At 47.9% G+C, this 20,283-nt stretch overlaps 1 long non-coding RNA gene across 1 annotated transcript in view; it reads left to right on the forward strand.

Annotated features, from left to right (window-relative positions):
- Positions 1-10,450, forward strand: part of LOC125095467 (uncharacterized) — a 30,262-nt gene extending 19,812 nt beyond the window's left edge. The window contains exons 2-3 of the long non-coding RNA XR_007125908.1: positions 1,174-1,498; positions 10,223-10,450. This is a non-coding gene — a long non-coding RNA (uncharacterized LOC125095467). The remainder of the gene's footprint in view (positions 1-1,173; positions 1,499-10,222) is intronic.
- Positions 10,451-20,283: the final 9,833 nt, after the last annotated feature.

Here is a 20,283-nt window from a genome sequence, read left to right on the forward strand (position 1 = left end):
CACACAGGCCTTTGAGAGTGACTCTGGAAGGCCTGTTCCCCTACATGGCCATTCTCCAAGACAGTGTGGGACAGCCCCATTTACCTCTGAGGCTGTCTGTCCTGAGCGTCTGGCCTGTGAGCTACTGCCCCAAGGATGGGAGGGGAACTCCTGTTGTAGACACTCCCTGCCATGTCTCCATTTTCTGGGCTTTTCCCCCTCCTCTCAGCCTTTCTCCAGAAATTACTTGGGATTTAAAAATTTTATTTATTTATTTGACAGAGAGAAATCACAAGTAAGCAGAGAGGCAGGCAGAGAGAGAGGAGGAAGCAGGCTCCCTGCTGAGCAGAAAGCTCGATGTGTGGCTCTAACCCAGGACCTGGGATCATGACCTGAGCCGAAGGCAGCGGCTTAACCCACTGAGCCACCCAGGCGCCCCAGAAATTACTTGGGATTTAATGCTGTCTAGGAACATTTGCTTTTCAAAAGGAGAGATGAGGACAAAAGCAATGTTCAACTCCAAGAGGGGACTCACTCCTCACTTGTGCAAGCATCAGACAGCCCGGGAAGCTGTGTCTGGGTGATGTCACTCACCTTCCCGGGGCCCCACCCAGCCTAGCTCTCACTGGCTCTCTCCCACCTGCACCAACGGAGGGGTTTGCCTGGGTGTTCAAGCAGATGGAAGAGCTGATCACGAGTCGGATTGCCAACCTTGGGAGCATTTAGCAGCTGTGTCCTGGGAAGGCTACTCTGAGCCTTTACAGGAGGAGATACTAGTATCCTCACCTGACAGGTTCAGAAACTGGGATCCAGAAAGTTCAGTAAATTGTATAAGGGGCGGAGTGGTTGTGACCCAGGTGTCCGGCCCCAAAGCCCTGCCTCTAATACTCCACCTGGCCTCCTCCCTGGGGCGAAATAGAAATGATGCCTCTACAGGCCTCCTGTCCCCACCTCAGTCTGTCCTGGAGGCAGGGACGGTCTGGGAAAGAGCTGCCGTGGAGCCCACGCAAGCATCACATTGACCAGGAGAGGGGATTCGAGGGCCCTCGGCCGTGATGGACACAGGGGCCTAAAACATGGGGAGGCCAGGCTCTCGCCTTGTGAGGGGCATGGGCTAAGGCCAGGTCTTTGGACACAGAGGTGGGCAGAGATCCTGCCTCACCCCACTAAATCCGAATTGCCCCTGTTTTCCAGAGTCCCCAGTCACCAGAGGACACTGCACATGGAACCACTGTTCCACCTCGGGTTCTTCTCACCAGCCATCTCCCCTCCAAATCACCAAGACTCCAGATGGAGCTATCAGCTTTCAAGCAGTGTGGGAGACTGAGGAGAAGCCCAGTAAACCTCTCCAGAGGGAGGCAACCAGCACAATCCAGATGGGCAAATGCCACTGGGCAGAAACCCAGCTCTGTCCAAACTATGCCTGGTAGGGCCAAATGAGGGAGGGAGGAAGGACCCCAATGAGTCAAATCGACCAAGGGCAATGCGTGGATTGTGTGTGGATCCTGATGTGAACACAGTAAGTCTTTAAAAAAAAAAAAAAAGTGATGTGGGGTGCTGGGGTGGTTGATTAAGTGTCTGCCTTCAGCTCAAGTCATGATCCCAGGGTCCTGGGATCGAGCCCCACATCAGGCTCTCTGCTCAGTGATGAGTCTGCTTCCTGCTCTCCCTCCGCCCTTCCTCCTGCTTGTGCTCTCTCTCTCTCAAATAAATAAATAAGATCTTTTTTAAAAAAGTGATGAGATAATTAGGAAATGTGAATACTGATGGACATTGGATGATACTAGGGAATTACTATTTTGGTGGCAGTGTGATAATGATAGTGGGTTATGCTTTTTTACTGTAAGAACTCTTATGTTTACATTTAACAAGACACGCAGAAGTAATATATATGAAATATGATGTATTCACTTATAAATCACTGGGGAAAGAACACCTGGTGGCTCAGTGGGTTAAGCCTCTGCCTTTGGCTCAGGTCATGATCTCAGAGTCCTGGGATCAAGCCCCACGTTAGGCTCTCTGCTCAGCCTGCCTGCCTCTCTGTCTACTTATGATCTCTGTATGTCAAATAAATAAATAAATAAATAATCTTAGTAATTAAAAAAATCACTGGGGAAGGAGAGTAGGTAGTCACAGAGATAAGATAAGAGTGACCATGAGTTAGTAGTTGCAGAAGGGAGGTGATGGGTACATGGGGTTTTATCTCTGCCTCTGTGTAGAAATTTCCAAAACTACCATGTAAAATAGAAGTCTAAGGGCACAGGCATGTAAAGAATCAATGACCCTATCTGCAGCCCAGCCCTCAGGCTTGAATCCCCCCATCTGTGGAACCAGGCCTCTCCCACCATCAGGAATTCTTCCTTGAATTCCTGCAGCTCTTAGGGAAGCCAGGAGCTTCTGTGTCTCCTAACACCCTGAGCTGACTCCCTGACTTCCTGAGGAGCCAGAATTCCTGAATTCTATAAGTAACCGAGTCATTCCTTGACTACACTGAGAACAGTGACAATGCCTGGGCAGCCAAACCCATGTGCTGCCCCCCAGTTGCTAACAGTGAGCCCTGGCTGAGCGTCCCCTACTTACCTGTGTTCATGTAACACGCGCAGCAATTCAGCAGGTGAGCACAACCCGCTTGGAGGACAGAAGCAGCTTGTAGGGGCCAGCCATTCATCCAGTTGGCTCAGAACTGTCCTGGTTTTAGCACTGAGAGTCCCCTATCCTGAGAAGCGAACTCTCCTCAGCTGTGGGCAAACCTGGACGGTTAGTCACCCTGAGCCTACTCCTGAGGGGCCCATAGTCTTTCCACCAGGTAACACGGCTCTCCCAAGTTGATGAGTAGAATGTTCTCAAAGTTTTTTGGTTTTGTTTTTAAAGATTTTATTTATTTGGAAGAGAGAGACACAGCGAGAGAGGGAACTCAAGCAGGGGAAGGGGGAGAGGGAGAAGCAGGCTTCCCGCTGAGCGGGGAGCCGGATGCCAGGCTTGATCCCAGAATCTGGGGATCATCGGACTCAATCCCAGGACCCTGGGATCATGACCTGAGCAGAAGGCAGATGCTTAACAACTGAGCCACCTAGGTGCGCCGAATGTTCTCAATGTTAAGGGCTTTGCCCATATACTTTTACTTCGTGGCAACCAATAAAAAATAAATGAAAAAATTAGTATTAATGGAAACCTGAGAAAATAATGATGAACATTAGCTTGACAGTCCATTTTTCCATGTGGGTTTCATGGACTTGTGACCCCTTCATATATTCATCTAGATCTTTACCTCCTGGAGCCAGACTACAGAGAACTAGTTTGAGACTTTCTGCTCTATACTCCACTGCCTCTTTCTGACTCATCCTGCAGCAACTGCCCAGCAGAAAGGAAGAAACCAAGCCAGCTTGGGGCGGGAACTCTCTGGTGCCAGGGGGCAAAGAGGGCAGGATTTGATAAGCTAATGCTTTCCTAAGCACTAGGTAGCCGAATTTGCCGGAGTCTGGGGAACACCCACAAAGGCTGGGCAAAGGTTCCTGGTTCCTGACCCCTCCAGCTCCACGCCACTCCATACAGGGCCTCAAAGGAATTTCTGCTCAGCATTTGAAATATGGACCTAAACCCCAAACCCCCAAACCACAGCCTGAAAGCATTTGGAATGTGTTTTTCTTCCTTCCAGGCATTATTCGGTTCTTCATTCATTCATTCATTCATTCATTCAACTCCTCCTATTAGTACAAGCCGGTAAGTGGAAGCTTCCTCCATCCCCTTAGTGGTACCTTGGCCCCCGCCCCTACAGCCTCCCTTCTGAAGGGTCCTCAACAGCCAGCGACGAAGGGTAAAGGCCAGCCCAGTGAGGAACCTCCAGGGCCCAGGTCCACCATGCCCACTTCTGTACACCTGTCCCAGTTGCTAGACAGGAGGTGTTGAGGGAAGACACAAGCAAATGGACTTTACAGCACAGGGACCCAGCTCTCTCCTGGAGGAGGCCACCCAGCCCAGACGCTGAGAGTCCCAGAGTCCCACTGAATGTTCTGGGTCCCGCAGCCATCCAGGAGGAGGAATGAGCAAGGTGAACTAACACTTACAAAATGGCTTATAGGGTGTGATCAGCCCTTCCAGTCCTCACAGAGTCCCTGTGATGAGTGAGCAGAAGGCTAGCTGAAGAGAGAGCAGAAGCTGACACCCAGCAACCCCCCCCACCCCCACTCCTGAGTGGGACACGTGTGACATTCTTCCAGGAAGCTTCCAACTATCTTAAAAAAAATTTTTTTAAGACTTTTTATTTTATTTATTTGACAGAGAGAGCGAGATCGCAAGTAGGCAGAGAGGCAGGCAGAGGGGGCAGGGGGAAGCAGGATCCCTGCCAAGCAGAGAGCCCCATGTGGGCCTCGATCCCGGGACCCTGAGATCATGACCTGAGCTGAAGGCAGAGGCTTAACCCACTGAGCCACCCAGGCCCCCAAAGCTCCCAACTATCTTAATGTTAATGCCTTGCTAGAGAGAAAAAGACAACCTTAACCTGACAATGGCAAAGCCTCCTGTATCCTGTAGGTCCTCTTTAGCATATGAAAGTTCTTTTGAAAACCTCCCTTTGTCCTTACCTCCCCCACCCCCAAAGTCTAAAATCAACTGCTCCCCACAACCCCACAACCCCAGTGCAGTTCTTTGAGCCCACCACCGGTCCCGCCCGCCACGAGGAGTCTGGTGTGGAAATGAAGAGCCTTGCTTTTGTGCCTGACCAAACTCCCCACCATCTCTTTCCCTAAGAGCCTCCATGTTCTCCTCTGCAAAATGGATGGGTAGGGCGGATTTGGATTCCCCGGCTCCCTCAGCCTTGTTCTGGGTGCTGCTTTTCCCTTTTACCCACTCCTCCTACCCGAGCAGGATGGGCTGCCTAGGCTACAGGCCCTGAGCCAAATGGAAATGCAGAGCCCCTTGTTCAGACACTATTAAGAAATTCGAGGTCGTGGGGCGCCTGGGTGGCTCTGTAGGCTCAGGTCATGATCTCGGGGTCCTGGGATCGAGTCCTGCATTGGGCTCCCTGTTCTGTGAGAAGCCTGCTTCTCCCTCTTCCACTCTCCCTGCTTGTGTGCGCTCTCTCTCTTTCTCTCCCTCTCTCTGTCAAATAAATAAATAAATAAATAAATCTTAAAAAAAATAATTTCAAGGTGGTAACAGCACAGCACTGAAACAAGTATGGGTCTTCGGAGCATGGGGTGCTTTGTAACTGCATGGGCCAGCACCCGTCCTGTGGTACCTGACAGAAACTGGTTGCTCAGGTGAAGCATGAGATGGCACCTATGAGCACTCCCTGTGTTGTGTAGAGGCTCCCGGTACCTCGAGCCTTCAAGGTACCAGGAGGACAGGACGCTCTGCCTGTGGAGGCTTTGTGGTTGATGTGGACAGTGGCCAAGTTAGGAGCCATTCCTTACTCCGTGCTCACTAGCAGGTGCCCAGGCCCAGGCCAGAAATCACAGTTGGCTTTCACCAAGCATGGGACTCGAACACAGCCCTGTGTTCTCCTGTGGCTCAGGGGAGAGAGTTCACCTTCTCTGATCCTTATAACCCCTCTTTAAGCTGCTGTGGGCTTCTCTGGTGCCTTCTGCTTTGTCCCACAAGTGGGCCGCATGTGGTTCCCCACCCCCTTCTCCAGACGGATCCTGGATTTGAACGAGCCACAAACCTTATGACCTATAATTTATAAGGTAGGAGGAAGACAAGCTTAAAATTGGTGTTTGCAAAAATGCCAGGCACTGCGCATCTTAGGGGGACAGGCAAGGGTGTGTTCCGTGGATTATCTCATTTTCCTCAGATTATCTCACCTTCTGTGGATTATCTCACCTTCCGTGGATTATCTCATCTTCTGTCAGAGGATGGGGAGGGACCAAGTGACAGATTACCTCCTGGGGTGCTTATCAGAAAATTCCTGATCGGCAACTTAAGATTTACATTTTTGGGAGAGGTTGAATCTGTGTTTAGGTTAAGTATTAGCTGGATGTGGTAACATTGGTCTAAGTGACACCATTTGGACCTTTGGCTTTCTTTGTATCACTGGTCATCTTTTGACTGTGATATTCCAGGCCCTCAAAGACAGAATGCGAGCTGGAGGGGGAGGGGTCCGGAGTGTCACTTGACTAAGAGAGCTAGGTCTCTCAAGGAGCTGCAGCGGTGGGGGGCCGGCCTCGGACACATTCCTGTGACACGTGGCCACAGGAACATGGCAGGCTCTGGCTCCTGATCCTCACGGGTAAGACAAGGCTGGTCCTAGGAAGAGGACATAGTGACCCTAGCTTTAAAGATTAGAGGTCTTGGAGGGCCAGCAGTGCAGCCAGTCATGGCAGGATTCCCTTCCCCACTCCCCCTAATCTCTTGCTCACCCTTTCCTGATAGAGAGCACTCTGCTTGTCTTCCTTAACTTCGCCTCCCTGATACTGAGGAGAAACAAACACACTTTCCGTCTGCGCAACACTTGTTTAGAAGCTGGAGCCCAAACCCTTAACCTGTGCTTAACTGGACCTAGGACCCACTTCACCCCCCAGAAGAGCACCTTAAAATGGACAACCAGTGCACTTGGGTCTTAATCTGACTAGAGGGTGCACAGATATTTTGTGTTCTGCATCCAATTCCAATGTGTGGAAGGATGGAGGAGGTTCACATTAAAAGTAATTCTCTGACACCAGCTGGGGGTCCTACAGTTCAACTCAACTCTGACTCTATCTACCCAGAGACAGCATCAGATTCCATGGGGCTCCGTCCCACAAGACTGCCCCCCACGACCTCCCACTTCAGACGCCAGTCTCAGCCAGACTGTCCCCTGGGCTCCTGATCCCTGCCTGTATATCTGATATTCCCACAACCTCCTCCTCAGGTTCAATTAATTCGCTAGAGCTGCTTGCAGAACTCAGAGACACGTGTTACTTACCAGATCACCGCTGCCATATCATTCATGAAAGGATATAAGTCAGCAACAGCAGATGTTGGAGATGCGTCGGGAAATGTGGGGAAAAGGCAGGGGGCTTCATGTTCTCTCTGGCGGCACTCCCCTCCCAACACCTCCCTCTGTGTACAAACACCATAGTTCTCCCATCCGTCTTTTTGGGGTTTTCCGGAGTTTCATTACGTAGGCATGCTTGATTAATTCATTGGCCGCTGGTAACTGGTTCAACCTCCAGCCCCTCACTCCTCCCCGCCCCAGGCAAGAGGCTGGGGGTGTGACTGAAAGTTCCAACCCTCCAATCACACAGTTGGGCACCCCCTTACAACCAGCCCCCATCCATAGTTGCATTTAAAATTCACTTATTAATCTAACAAAAGACACCATTATCACTCTTATCCCTTAGGGAATTCAAGGGTGTTAGGAGCTCTGTGCCAGAATGGGAACAAAGATCAAATATATATTTCCTATTATAAATCAAAATGTCACAATGGATTTCTTGAGATTCTCAGAGGGCTCTGATTTGCAAAAGAGATCAAGATTGGACATTCTTGAGTTACTCACATCTTGCCAGCTCCTTAAAACCTTCCAAACTCTCACAGTTTTCTCCTAGGCTGGAGGTTCTTTTTACATATTTCTGGAGTTTGAAGTAATGTTCAGGAACCCACTTCAAGCCAGTTGCTGCAGCCCCCAGAGCCTCAGAGAAGATTCCTTGAAGATGATTGTAGAGAGCAAGATGGAGTCAAGGAGTGAGTCATGTCAAGGAGTGAGTCATGCAATGGCCAAGGGCGTTGCAGTAACCATCACACCAGAGGAGGTCTGCAAAGGCCCAAGACTGACTGAACTCCTTGAAAAAGGGAGCACTTTGGCAGCCAGCTGTGGGACTCTCCAGATGCTGACCCTTCCGCACTGACCTCTGAATAGAACAGAGTTCCTCCACCCTGTGTGTCCATCCCATCCCACCCCCCAACTCCGGGAGCCTCCAAGAGCTGAGCCCAACTGCTCCTGATCTGGGCCTCACCCCCACCATGCCACGCTCAGGGACTCGCTGCAGGTTTGGGTCATTAATGTCTTACCCCTTATCGTATCTCATTTGTCGTGTGACTTTGTCTTGTGCTTGCTTTGTGTGACCTGTATGAAGCCAAGTTAAATGGGTGTGAAATGTCATTGACTTTGGAATCTTGGATCTGCTTTGCAATTACATTAACCTTGAATGGATCAAGGTGACATTTTGGAAAGACACAGCCCTTGTGTGCCCCCTCTTTGTGGCACGCTGGTGACAGCGGTACAGATGCCGTGGTATGGGTGACTGGGGATGGAATACACCTGGAAAGACAGACTCTTTCAAGAATCCTAAAGCAGATTAATTCATTCACCTCAGAAGGGTTCAAGGAGCAGGATGCTGAGTAACTGGTCCCAAAATGTTTCCTCGACGGAACAAAAACCCGGCTTTGACAAACATTCAGTACAATGTTTTGGGGTTTTTTGTTTGCTTGTTTTTAAAGATTTTATTTATTTATTTGAGAGAGAGAGAGTAAGAAACAGACAGAGATAGTGAAAGAGAGCGGGAGGAGAGAGAAGAGGGATCCCTGCAGAACAGAGAGCCCAATTCGGGTCTCCATTCCAGGACCCTGGGATCATGACCTGAGCCAAAGGAAGACGCCTAACTGACTGAGCTACCCAGGTGCCCTGATACAATGTTTTTACTGGATATCTCTTACCTAGGGACAGTGGATGATTAGTTCCTGTCCTCAATCAGATCACTGACATGGTGTCTGAGCATAGTAAGCAAAGGAATTGATCTTTATCCTCTGGAGTTCCACCCCATTTGGGTGGCTGGAGTACCAGGGACACACATTCAGGAATAATCAGTGGCCAAGGCACTCCTGAACACTACGGACATTTCCTCAAATCAGATCAATTGTAGTAAGATACAAGATATATATGATTTGAGATTTATTATCTTGATCATGTTTAACTATACAGTTCCGTGTCAGTATATTCCTAGCACCGTGCAACCGTCACCATGGTCCATCTCTGGAACTTTTCATCTTGCAAAATTATACTCATTAAACACTAACTTTCCACTTCACCATCCCCCTCCCCCCACCTTCCCCCCCAATCCCATCCCCTAACAACCACAATTCCACTCTTCAATTCTAGGAATTTTACTACTTTATACTTTTTATAAGATTTTATTTCTTTATTTGACAGAGAGAGACACAGCGGGAGAGGGAACAAAAGCAAGGGGAGTGGGAGAGGGAGAAGCAGGCTCCCCACCGAGCAGGAAGCATGATGTGGGCTCCATCCTAGGACCCCTGAGATCATGACCTGAGCCGAAGGCAGATGCTTAACTGACTGAGCCACTCAGGCATATCAGAATTTTACTATTTTAGATACCTCCTATAAGTGAAATCATGCAGTATTTGTCTTTCTATGACAAACATATTTCACGTAGCCTAATGTCCTCGGGTTTCATCCATGTTGCAGTGTGTGTCAGAATGTCCCTCCTTTTGAAGGCTGAGCAATCTGCCATGGTAGGTATACCCTTCATTTTCTCCACTCATCTGTTGGTGGACACTTGTGCTGCTTCTACCTTTTCATGGTTGTGAATAATGCTTCTGTGAATGTGGGGGTGCAGATATCTCTTTGAGACCCTGCTTTCAATTGTTTGGGGTGCACACCCAGAAGTGGGATCGCTGGATCCTATGGTAATTCTATTTTTGTTTGAAGAGCCACCATTCTGTTTTCGATGGCAGCCGCACCCTTTGATGTTCCCAGTACCAATGCACGAGGGCTGCAATTTCTCCACATCCTCACCAATACTCCTTGCTGTCTGCCTTTTTGATAGCAGCCCTCCTAAGGGGTGTGAGATCCGGAGGACCAGCTTGTACCTGTGTCTCCTGTACATAAGTTACTCAGCTCAGTAATGCCATCCAGACACCTGCATAGAATCTGTCTGTATTTGGGACCAGCACAGAGTATGGAAATAAATGCTAATACTAGGAGGAGCCATTAAGTGGAGACTCCAGGAGCCATGCATATCTCAGAACATTCCAGCACCAACCAAGTGTGGTCACGTGGCAGACAGTGCCCTTATCACCCACCTGATATCCACAGCCCCTTTCCTTCTTGCTATAGGACACCAATTTTGCATGAGGAAGCCGGGTACAGTGAAAAACTACAAATTCCAGTTCCATCTGCAGCTAAAAATGGCCAGTTCTGAATATGGAAATGCCAAGGTTGTGAGATGAGGCAGATGAGAAAATCCTTTGAGAAAGGGATGGCATGCGTCTTTTGTTCTTAGCTCTGCCTTCTCTTTCTGCCCAGAATGGAAACACCATGTTGAAGGTGGAGCCGCTACTTCGGGCCCACAAAGAGACAAGTTTGAGACCCAAACACACTTGCTAAAACCGGCCAAGCAGGAAGATGGAGTTTGAGCCCCACAGTGGCATGTGGAGTTGCTGCATCAAACTTGGAGGCCCTAATACCAGCTTTTTTGACATGTGAGAAAAAAATTCGGTGTCTGATGAAGAAAAAGAAGAAGAAGCAGGGGAAGAAGGAGGGGAAGGGAAAGTGGAAGAGGGAGAAGGAGAAGGAAGGAAGGAAGGAAGGAAGGAAGGAAGGAAGGAAGGAAGAGGAAAAAAAAAAAAACCACACCATATTTCTACTTTCCATTGTAGAAATTGCTGTTGGGCCCACCAAGGGGAGGTTCCATTTTGGTCCTGCCCTGATATGTCTTGCCACAACAACTCTTGTTCCAAACCTTTCGGAGAAGAGTAGGAGAGAAAAACAAGAAGGTTAACATTAGATGGATTTCCAGAAATTCAGAATTAATCATTGGCTCAACCTCTGCAATAAAAGATAATTTATTTTTAAGGAGAAAGAAAGAAAGGAAGGAAAGAAGGAAAAGAAAAGAAAGAAGAAGGAAGGAAGGAAGGAAAAAGAAAGGAAGGAAGGAAGGAGGGAGGGAGGAAAGAGAGAGAGAGAGGGAGGGAGGATGAGGGAAGGAAGGAAGATAGGAGGAAGGAAAAGAAAGAAAGAAGGAAAGGAAGGTAGGAAGAAAGAAGGGAGAGAGGGAGGGAGAGGGAGGAAAGAAATAAATCTTTTCCTGTGGAAGACTTTTACCACCATCCCAGAATGCAGAAATGACGCAGGCTTTAGATAGAATCCGCACTCTTTTGTTTGGCCTTGCTGCATCTGGGACACGAGCTTGAGGGCGAGGCAAGTCAAATCTCTGCCCTTTGTGGGACACCCTGCCTCTGTGGGTCCCGTGTCACAGCCAGCAGCTGTGCAGACAGAGGAGAGGAGAGGCGCTCCTGCCCTAGGGCCCCAAGCCACATCACTTCAGAAACTGAGGCTTCACTTGAGGCCTTCCCAGTTCAAACACAGGACCAGGACCAGAACCCCTGGAAGCAAGGAAAGCGTCTTCACCAGCTCAGGAGAGCGTGAAAGAACTTGGCATTTTCACTGAGGGGTACACAAAAGGACACACATAAGAAATGTTTGAAAAGCACCAATTCAATGAATGCTAACAAGCAGTGTGCTCCCTGACTGAGTGTTCTCCCAGGAATTCCATTAAGGAACCAGGCCTCTCTGGGTCTAGGAACTCCTATGAGCCTCCTGCTCTGTCCCCAGTGGGTTTCTCTGGGCACTGGCCTTACAGCGGGTGGCCTGGCTTCCTTATTATGTGGGAGGAGAGCCAAGCCCACAGGGAACCCAGGCTCTCAGCTCCTCTCTGGGAGACCCCAGGAAAAGGGGTCTTTCACAGCATACACCTTTAAGGCCCCACCAAGGACTGCCCTGTTTGGGTTATGGATCCACCCATCAGGCACATTGCTGTCACTGCCTTGGGATTCTGTGATTTGTGGCTCTGTTGGAATGGAGAGACATGGATAGTGGGACAGAGCCGGTCCCCACCGGCCCAGCCCAGAGGTCTGTAACCGGGTGGTGTGTGTGTATATGGAAGGCAGTTGGGTGCCACGTTTTGGCGGGGGAATAATACATCGATCCGTTGACTGTAATCTCAGGGAGAGGCCAGCAGAGGGAGATGTTGTGATTTTTCTGGAATTTGTGGAGCCCGGGGGCCCAGAGACACGACTTGGAAAGCCAACTCTGTGCCCGGCTGGGACTATTCTGTTGGTGGTATTAAGGAGGAAACATTTCCATCTACCCTTCAAGGTTCTAGTGGTCCAAGAATTAGACTGAAAGATTAACAGGAGAAAATCAAATATAATTATGGACCTGTAGAGAGTCTACATAAACACAAGATTCCAAACACGGAACGAGGAATACACGTTATCCTGAACTAAGGAGACGTGCATAGGGGTCTGGGGCTTCAAAGAGGAGGAAGACAATTCACAGGAAGATGAAAAAGAGTAAATATTTGGTAAACAAATATTTGCTGGGTCCCCTCAGGAACAATGAGACAGAGAGGCATTGTAACAAACAGACTTTGCTGAATTCCTCCCCGTCCACTAGCCCCAGTTCATAATCATACTGTGGTTCTCTACGGTCATAGCTCCCTTCCTGGAACAGTTGCATCCATTACCTACATACTTCTAGGCAGTTAAGGGGAAGGCTTGAATTTCTTCCTAAGTCTTTTGGGCCTTGATCATTTTCAGCTTGAAATAATTTGTAAGGCAAAGTGATACATCTTGGGGTGACTCCTTCTAAACCCCCAGAGTGGTGTGACCTGGGATAAGTGGCAGAACAGTTCAGCCCAGTACCCCCGCCCAGGAGGGTGTGGGGTGGACAGACTGAGAGCCACAGACACACTGTCCTCCTGCCTGGTCCACTTTCCAATGACATTTTGCCCAAAGAGAGGCATTTCCAGGTTCTTCACTTGCCATCTCTGCTCACCACCTAGAATATTCTGGAAAGCTCTAGAAAATACTATGGTAGACTTAGGACACTCTTTAAATAAGCACTCTTTTCCAAGTACCCAGGATGTGAGTAGTGAGTCTGGGTTGAGAGTGACATGCTGAGGTTCAGAGTACTGACCTTGCAAAGAGGCCTGGGTTTAAACCCCCCAAATGGTATCCATTACCATCTGTGTGTGCCTGGGTCTGTTGCTTAACCTCTCTGAGCTTGTTTCCTCCCTCCAAATGGATATAATCATTATATCCATTATATCTATTAATGCCTTAAAAGGGGGAAAAGAGGAATAAATCAAACAATTCACTCTAGCATGCTTGGCATGGGACCTAGGACATAAGTGCTTGGCAAATATTACTATATTATTGCACCTCTAACACAAACCACACACAAATACCTTTTTTATCTGAGGGTACATAAATCAGATTTCCAAATATTTACAGCTAGCCCTGTCAGGAACGGGTGACTTTAAGTCTCTTAAGTCCCTCATGGGCTCCTTGTCCTCTTAAACTTTTCCCATTGACCTGAGCACATAGGAACACGAAGCAGTGTAGTAAGTGAATTCAGTACTAACTCCCCGGACTCTGACTGTTGGGGAATTTTTGGAGGGCTGATTTCCCGGTTCTCACTTGTGTTTGAGACGTGAGACACTGCTGAGTAAATGGATAAGCAAGGACTTTTGCGTCTCAAAAGAGATGTGCAAACAGGTGTCGCCGCGTAGATCCACACCATACATGCCTACACACATGTGGTCTCTGACTTACAACATTTACCGAAACGAAAAGCCAACACCCACCCTCCCCTTCGGAACCCACCTTGCTTTGTAAGTGGTGTGAAGCAGACACACAAGCAGAACGCTAAGGTCAAAATGTTATAGGACTTTTTTTTTCCTCCATGGCTGCCTGTGGTTCTTAGTCACGCCACTTCAAAGAATGAAGAGGTAGACCAGAGGGATGGGCAGCAAAGCAAAGTGTATTGAGCAATAGCTAAGGGATGCTGCAAAGCTCCCTGAGGAGGGAGGGGACCTGAAAGGGTTGCCACGGGAGTTGTTAAGTTTAGGGGTTTTTAGGGGCTTCTTAGCAGGCTGTTTTAATGTGATTAACCCTCCTTGTGCCTGTCATCTAATCAGGATTTTGTCACATGGAACAGGAGGGAGGGATCCTTGCAGGGCGGGGCGGGAGGGGGTGGGGTAAAATCCTTTTTTAAGGGTAGTTTTCTGTTGTGGGTGCCTGGGTGGCTCAGGTGGTTAAGCATCTACCTTCAGCTCAGGTGCTGATCTCTCATTCCTGGGATTGAGCCCCAGATTGGGCTCCTGGCCCAGTGGGTATCTGCTTCTCCCTCCTCCCCCTTGCTGGTGCTATTTAATCCCTCTTTCCCTCTCTCACTCTCTTTCTCTCTCTCTCTCAAATAAATTTTTAAAAAGGAGGAAACATTTCCATCTACCCTTCAAGGTTCTAGTGGTCCAAGAATTAGACTGAAAGATTAACAGGAGAAAATCAAATATAATTATGGACCTGTGGGGAGTCTACATAAACACAAGATTCCAAACACAGAACGAGGAATACACGTTATCCTGAACTAAGAAGATGTGCATAGGGGTCTGGGGCTTAAAAAGGGTGGTTTCCTCTTAGGGCGGGGTTCCCTTGTCCCTGCCTGCCTGCCTTCCAATTATCCTTCAACAAAAACATCTTCTGGGGGCACCTGAGTGCCTCAGTCATTGAGCATCTGCCTTCAGTTCAGGTCATGGTCCCAGCGTTGTGGGATCGAGCCCTGCATCAGGCTCCCTGCTCCAAAGGAAGCCTGCTTCTCCCTCTCCCACTCACCCTGCTTGTGTGAGAGGGATCTCTCGCTGTGTCTCTCTCTGTCAAATAAATAAATAAAATCTTAAAAAAAAAAAAAAAAAAAAAAAAACCTCTCAAGAACCCAGAAAAGAAGAAGGTAGACGAGAAACTAAGGAAAGCAAAAAGCCCTTAGGACAGAGATTTTCAATCTCAGCTGCATATTAAAATCTTCTGGGGCACCTGGGTGGCTCAGTTGGTTAAGCCACTGCCTTCTGCTCAGGTCATGATCCTGGAGTTCTGGGATTGAGTCCCATATCAGGCTTCCCCAGCTCCAAGGTAGCCTGCTTCTCCCTCTCCCTCTGCCTGCCACTCCCCCTGCTTGTGCTCTCTCGCCTCTCTCTCTCTCTGTTGGATAAATAAATAAAATCTTTTTTAAAAATTCATCTGGGGAGATTTAAAAAAGAATGTTCATCCGCAGCCCCACAGAGACACTGAGTTGATTGGTCTGGGGTGGGGGTTGGTCTTGGGTGTCTTTTTACAAGTTCCCCAGTTGATCCTAGTGTGCAGGTCTGGTTGAAAATCCTGGTTTAGGGTCTAGCGTCAGCCTAAAAACTCTCTGTAGTCCCACTTTTCTATAAGGCCTGGTAGTGTTCAAATTAGGGATCTGTCTTGGTATACCAGTATCTATCTGCATGTTAAAAGTTTACTTCCTTGAGGGAAGTAAATTGACCATTTACCCACTTAAAGTTAATGGTTCCTCACACCCAGTTGAGTTCCAGGTCAATGAAGGAAGGAAGCTGGGGAAAGGGGAGTAGAGAACGTTAGGGAGGGGACCTGGGCAGGGTGTGCCTCAGCCACAATTCTAGAGTCTAGGACAATGTTTTTAACTGAGCAGCCCAGATCATTAAATCTAAACTCCCATCAGCTGAGCAGCCATAGTAAACCAGTTGGGGACCACTGGTATATGGGGAGAAAGTCACCAGGAAGCAGACTGGTAATGAAAGAAGATACTGTTGGGAAACAGAAAGTTTTCCCCCACCCTCTTACGTTAGATCATGGGGCCCTGTGAATTAAAGAGACAAATGACAGCTTAGCAAGAACAAAGACGGAGTTTAATCACGTACAAACAGGAGTGTACACACACACACACACACACACACACAAAACATGACTGAAAGAGGAGCTGGAATTTGGTGCTTCTATGCCACTAAATAGAGAAAGGAGAGGGGAAGAAGATACTCTTGAAAAAAGCAAATGACTTCTTAATAGGGGAAGTAGGAGAGAAAGGGCACTTATGGGAAGACAAATGACTTTGGGGAAAGATCAACAGGCTCTCAGGAGAGCAGATGGGAGATGTGATATGGTGACAACGTATGTTTAGGTGGGATGCTGACTTTTAGTCTTTAGCGATAAGAGTCCATCTTCCATTGTTGCTCCCAGGGAGCGGATTGATGATGATTGGGTTAGAACGGTAGCAGAAGATGCCATCCCACAATATGCCACTTTGTCATAAGGATTATTTTGAGCTGAAGGCAATTGAGAAAAAGCAGAGACAAGAGAAGTTCTCTGGGGCACCTGGATGGCTCAGTGGGTTAAAGCCTCTGCATTTGGCTCAGGTCATGATCTCGGGGTCCTGGGGTCAAGTCCCACATCAGGTTCTCTGCTCGATGGGGAGCCTACTTCCCTTCCTCTCTCTGCCTGCCTCTCTGCCTACTTGTGATTTCTGTCAAATGAATAAATAAAATCTCTTAAAAAATAATAAAAAAAATTAAAAAAGAGAAGTTCTCTGTCCATTCGCTATTTCCCTAAAAGCAGAACATAAACTTACCAAGATGTCCATCCTCTCTTCTCTACCAGTAAGGACAAAACTTCATCACAGGGGACAACTGTAGACCCCTACCAGCCCAGACATGGCCCCAGAGGAAGCCACTTCACAAGCTTACTGACTGGCCCTTACCTTCCACTAATCTCCCCCATGGATTTGCCTCCCCACGACTCACTGCCCTGGAAACTCAGCCTTTTTCCTTTGTCTTGCCATTTTTTTTTTCACTTGTATGTGGAATCTAAAAAGAAAAAAAAATGAACAAGAACAAAAAAAGGGACTCGAATACAGAGAACAAAGTGGTGGTTGGGGGAGGGGAAATGAATGGCATAGGGAAAGGGGATTAAGAGGTACCAGATTCTAGTAGTGAACTAAATAAATCACAAAGATGGAAAGCACAGCTGAGGGGATAGATAGAGTCAATAATATTGTAATAATGTTGTATGGTGACAGAGGGATACACTTACCGTGAGCAATGAACAGTGCATGGAACTGTCCAGTCTCTAAGTTGTATACCCCAAACTAATCTAACATTGTCACTTATATTTCAATAATAAATAAAAATCATAAAATAACTGTAATATTCTTTTATTAAAATGCTGCAGGGCCAAGTTCTAACCCACTTCTTTGAGTTACTAATCACTGAGTGCCTGCTTCCCCCTGCCCAACCCAGTGTCTGTGGGTGATACTCCCACTAACAAACTTTTACTTGTTTTTCTCTTGTGTATCCGTCTTTTGTCAGTCCAGTTGACAGGGCCCCAGACAATGACCCAAAGATGGGTAGAGGAAAAACAGTGTTTCCTTCCCTTCAAGTTCTTTTGAGGCTCTGCTTTTAGGTAGATAAGGCAGATCAGAAAAACAAAGAAACATACAAACACAACAACCTATTCTCAAACAACTTGAGCTCCAAAGGGTTTTGATGTCCCAATGGTGAATTCTGAATCACTTCAACATGAAACCCTTAACCTCTGTGAGACCTGGGCTTTTTTCCTGGGAAAATGATAAAAAATATCTTTTTCCCCTCCTATTCCCCAGTTCTCCAAGATGGCAGCCCTGAGGCCATTAGACAGCTCTAATGGGCCAGGCCTGTTCACCTTGCCGCCATGGATAACCAGCTTCTAGGAGGGGCACAACCAAGTCAAAGCAGGAAACTACCCTCTGCTCCCCCTGCCCCCCCCAAAAAAGTTTGGAAAACAAAAGGGGAGAAAGTTTGGAACCTACTTGGTTCCAAGTACTTCCATGGTTAGGAAAACCTTTTTATACCTACAAATAAATATGTAAATGTGTAATATATACCTCTGTCATGAATTATAGTCCATTAGGAAGTTGGAGTTTGGGGACCTTCTCAGTCCTTACCATGTAGTTGTCATCCCACCACCCCCACAGAGCGCATCAGCAGGTTTTCAGACTAATAAAAATTGAGAACAGCAGTTCTTCGATACAGTCAATAGTTTGGACTAGTGGTCACCAATCATCATAGGAGGCAGAACTGGAAGAGCCTTTTGCAGTGCATGTCTAGGAGTCCACATGCAAACGTGTACTTTTCCCAATCAAGAAACTATCATGTAGGACTCTGAAAATTTTTTGGAGTTATAAACATGCTCTGGTTTATACCCATCAAAATAGCAAATTTTAACAAAGAGGATAAAATCAGATGTAAACAAGGATGTGGGGAGACGCAGCTGACACAGCTGTGGGTGCTGGTGTGCACCGAGGACTCATTCTGGGGAGCGACAGGCACATTCGGCATATTCAAGTACATACATGGGCATCATGCCCCAGCATCTTGGGAACAGGTCACAGGCATTTGCTAAATTGTTCAAGAACATTCAGTTCTGTCAGAAAAATGGGAAGGATGAAATTCAGAAGGCGTTGAGTACAGATGGATAGGACACAACAGACAGACCAGAAGATGGTACCGGGAATATAGACAGAAAGGGATTGAAGGAGCAGAAGATGCGAACTCTTCCCGGTATGTTACATTTCCCCAGGGGTACAGACTATTTATGAAACTAGATATACACAAAGCATACAAGGCATCTGATACTCATGATCTTGATGGGGCTTCCCACTGCTGACCCATTCTGCCCCCGGGGTCCTCTGCCAGAGAAAGCCCAGGGCTGTTCGTCAGACTCTTGGTGAGTTAGAGCTGGGTCTGGCCCACTATTCCTTTGACCCTAATAGAACAAGGGCACCTTCTGTCTTCTGGGCCCCTTACTCAAACCTCAACCCCTGCCGGTTTAATTCACCCTCAATAGAAAAGGCTAATGTCAGGGGGGGAGAGAGAGAGAGAGAGAAGACAAATGATATGAATACCCAGTTAACCCAGCAAACATTTTTCTTTTAAAGATTTTATTTATGTATTTGACAGAGAGATAGAGAGAGAGCACAAGTAGGCAGAGCGGCAGACAGAGGGAGAGGAAGAAGCAAACTCCCCTACTGAGCCAGGAGCCTGATGCGGAACTCGAGTCTGCTCGAAGTCTCCCCCTTCTTGTGCTCTCTCTCTCTCTCTCAGATATATAAGTAAAATCTTAAAAAAAAAAAAAAAAAAAGGAAAGGAAACAGAAGAAGATTTATAGCCCAATGCCACTTAGGAATGCCAAAGGCACAGGTCTGTGCGCGCACACAGGCAGATCTGCCCATAGTTAAGGATACATAGTGAACACATTAAACGGGGTGCCAGCAGGGGTATGAACAAAAAGAAGGTAAATGTCAGGCGGATCTTGAGTGCAAGGATCTTGTCACTGTGCCAGGCCCAGAGCAGAATGGTTGATTATGCCCTCAACGGGGGTCCAACGAAACAGAGCTGGGGTGGGAGTCCATCTCTTAGCTGAAAAGTTGGAGAATCACATAAATCTCTAGAAATACGTAGGAGCTGGAGAATGCCATATTTAGAATTCTTGAAATGCATTAATAAAATCAGTTTATAAGGGTCAGAGACAAAATATCAACCAGGGCAAACTTGGAAGGGAGGTCGAAGTGTCCTTTCACCATCAACAAGGAGATGCCCTCCGTAAAGGAGGTGGTGGGCTTGGAACCTTGCACAGAGGAGCATTGGAGGCATGATTGGTCAGTATATATACCTGCCTTGCTCCCATCCCTTCCTTGCCCACAGCCTCTGCTGCCCAGGGGGCCATGTCTCATACCATGTGACCCTGTCCCCAGCCCTTGGTCACGGATTTTCTGGACTGGGTGGGCCCTAGCCCCAGAGTAATCAGCACTAGCCTGTTAGGTTCTCTTTAAAATGAATAGGGGGGCACCTGGGTGGCTCAGTTGCTTAAGTGTCTACCTTCGGCTCAGGCCATGATCTCAGGGTCCTGGGATCAAGTCTTGCATGGGGCTCTCTGCTCAGCGGGGAACCTGCTTCTCCCTTTCCCTCTGCCTCTTCCCCTGCTTGTGTGCTGTCTCCCTCTGTGTCATATAAATAAATAAAATCTTAAAAAATAATAGTGATAAGCTGACCAGCTTGGCTCTCCTGGACTGAGGGGACTCTGTCTCCAGACCCTGAACATGGAAGGGAGATACCACTACCAGAGGAGTGAGAACCACTGCAGGACAGTCATGAATTTGGGCAGGAGAGACTGGGGTGAGTCTCAGGCAGGCCAGATTTATGGGGAACCAAAACCAAGGCCAAGGAAGAGAAGGCCGTGGTGGGGGCGGGGGGAGGTAGAAATATGCAGACACTGAAAACATGGCTGGGTTACTTTAGGAGCACAACGCAGAGCTGGGCTTACACACTGAATTCTTACAACGGCCAGGCAGGGGACAGAGCCCAGGGTAAGATCAGTGGGGCCCACAGAGCCCAGTCCGTCCAAAGAGCTTTCACCCAAAGTGGCCAGGAAAAGGCCAGGAAAAGGACCCGCAGGGTTCCAAAGTGTTGCATTTTCAGAAAAACTGGAAATCAAGGATTT

The sequence above is a fragment of the Lutra lutra genome, chromosome 3 (genome assembly GCF_902655055.1).
Source record: "Lutra lutra chromosome 3, mLutLut1.2, whole genome shotgun sequence".
NCBI classification, from domain to species: Eukaryota; Metazoa; Chordata; class Mammalia; order Carnivora; family Mustelidae; genus Lutra; species Lutra lutra.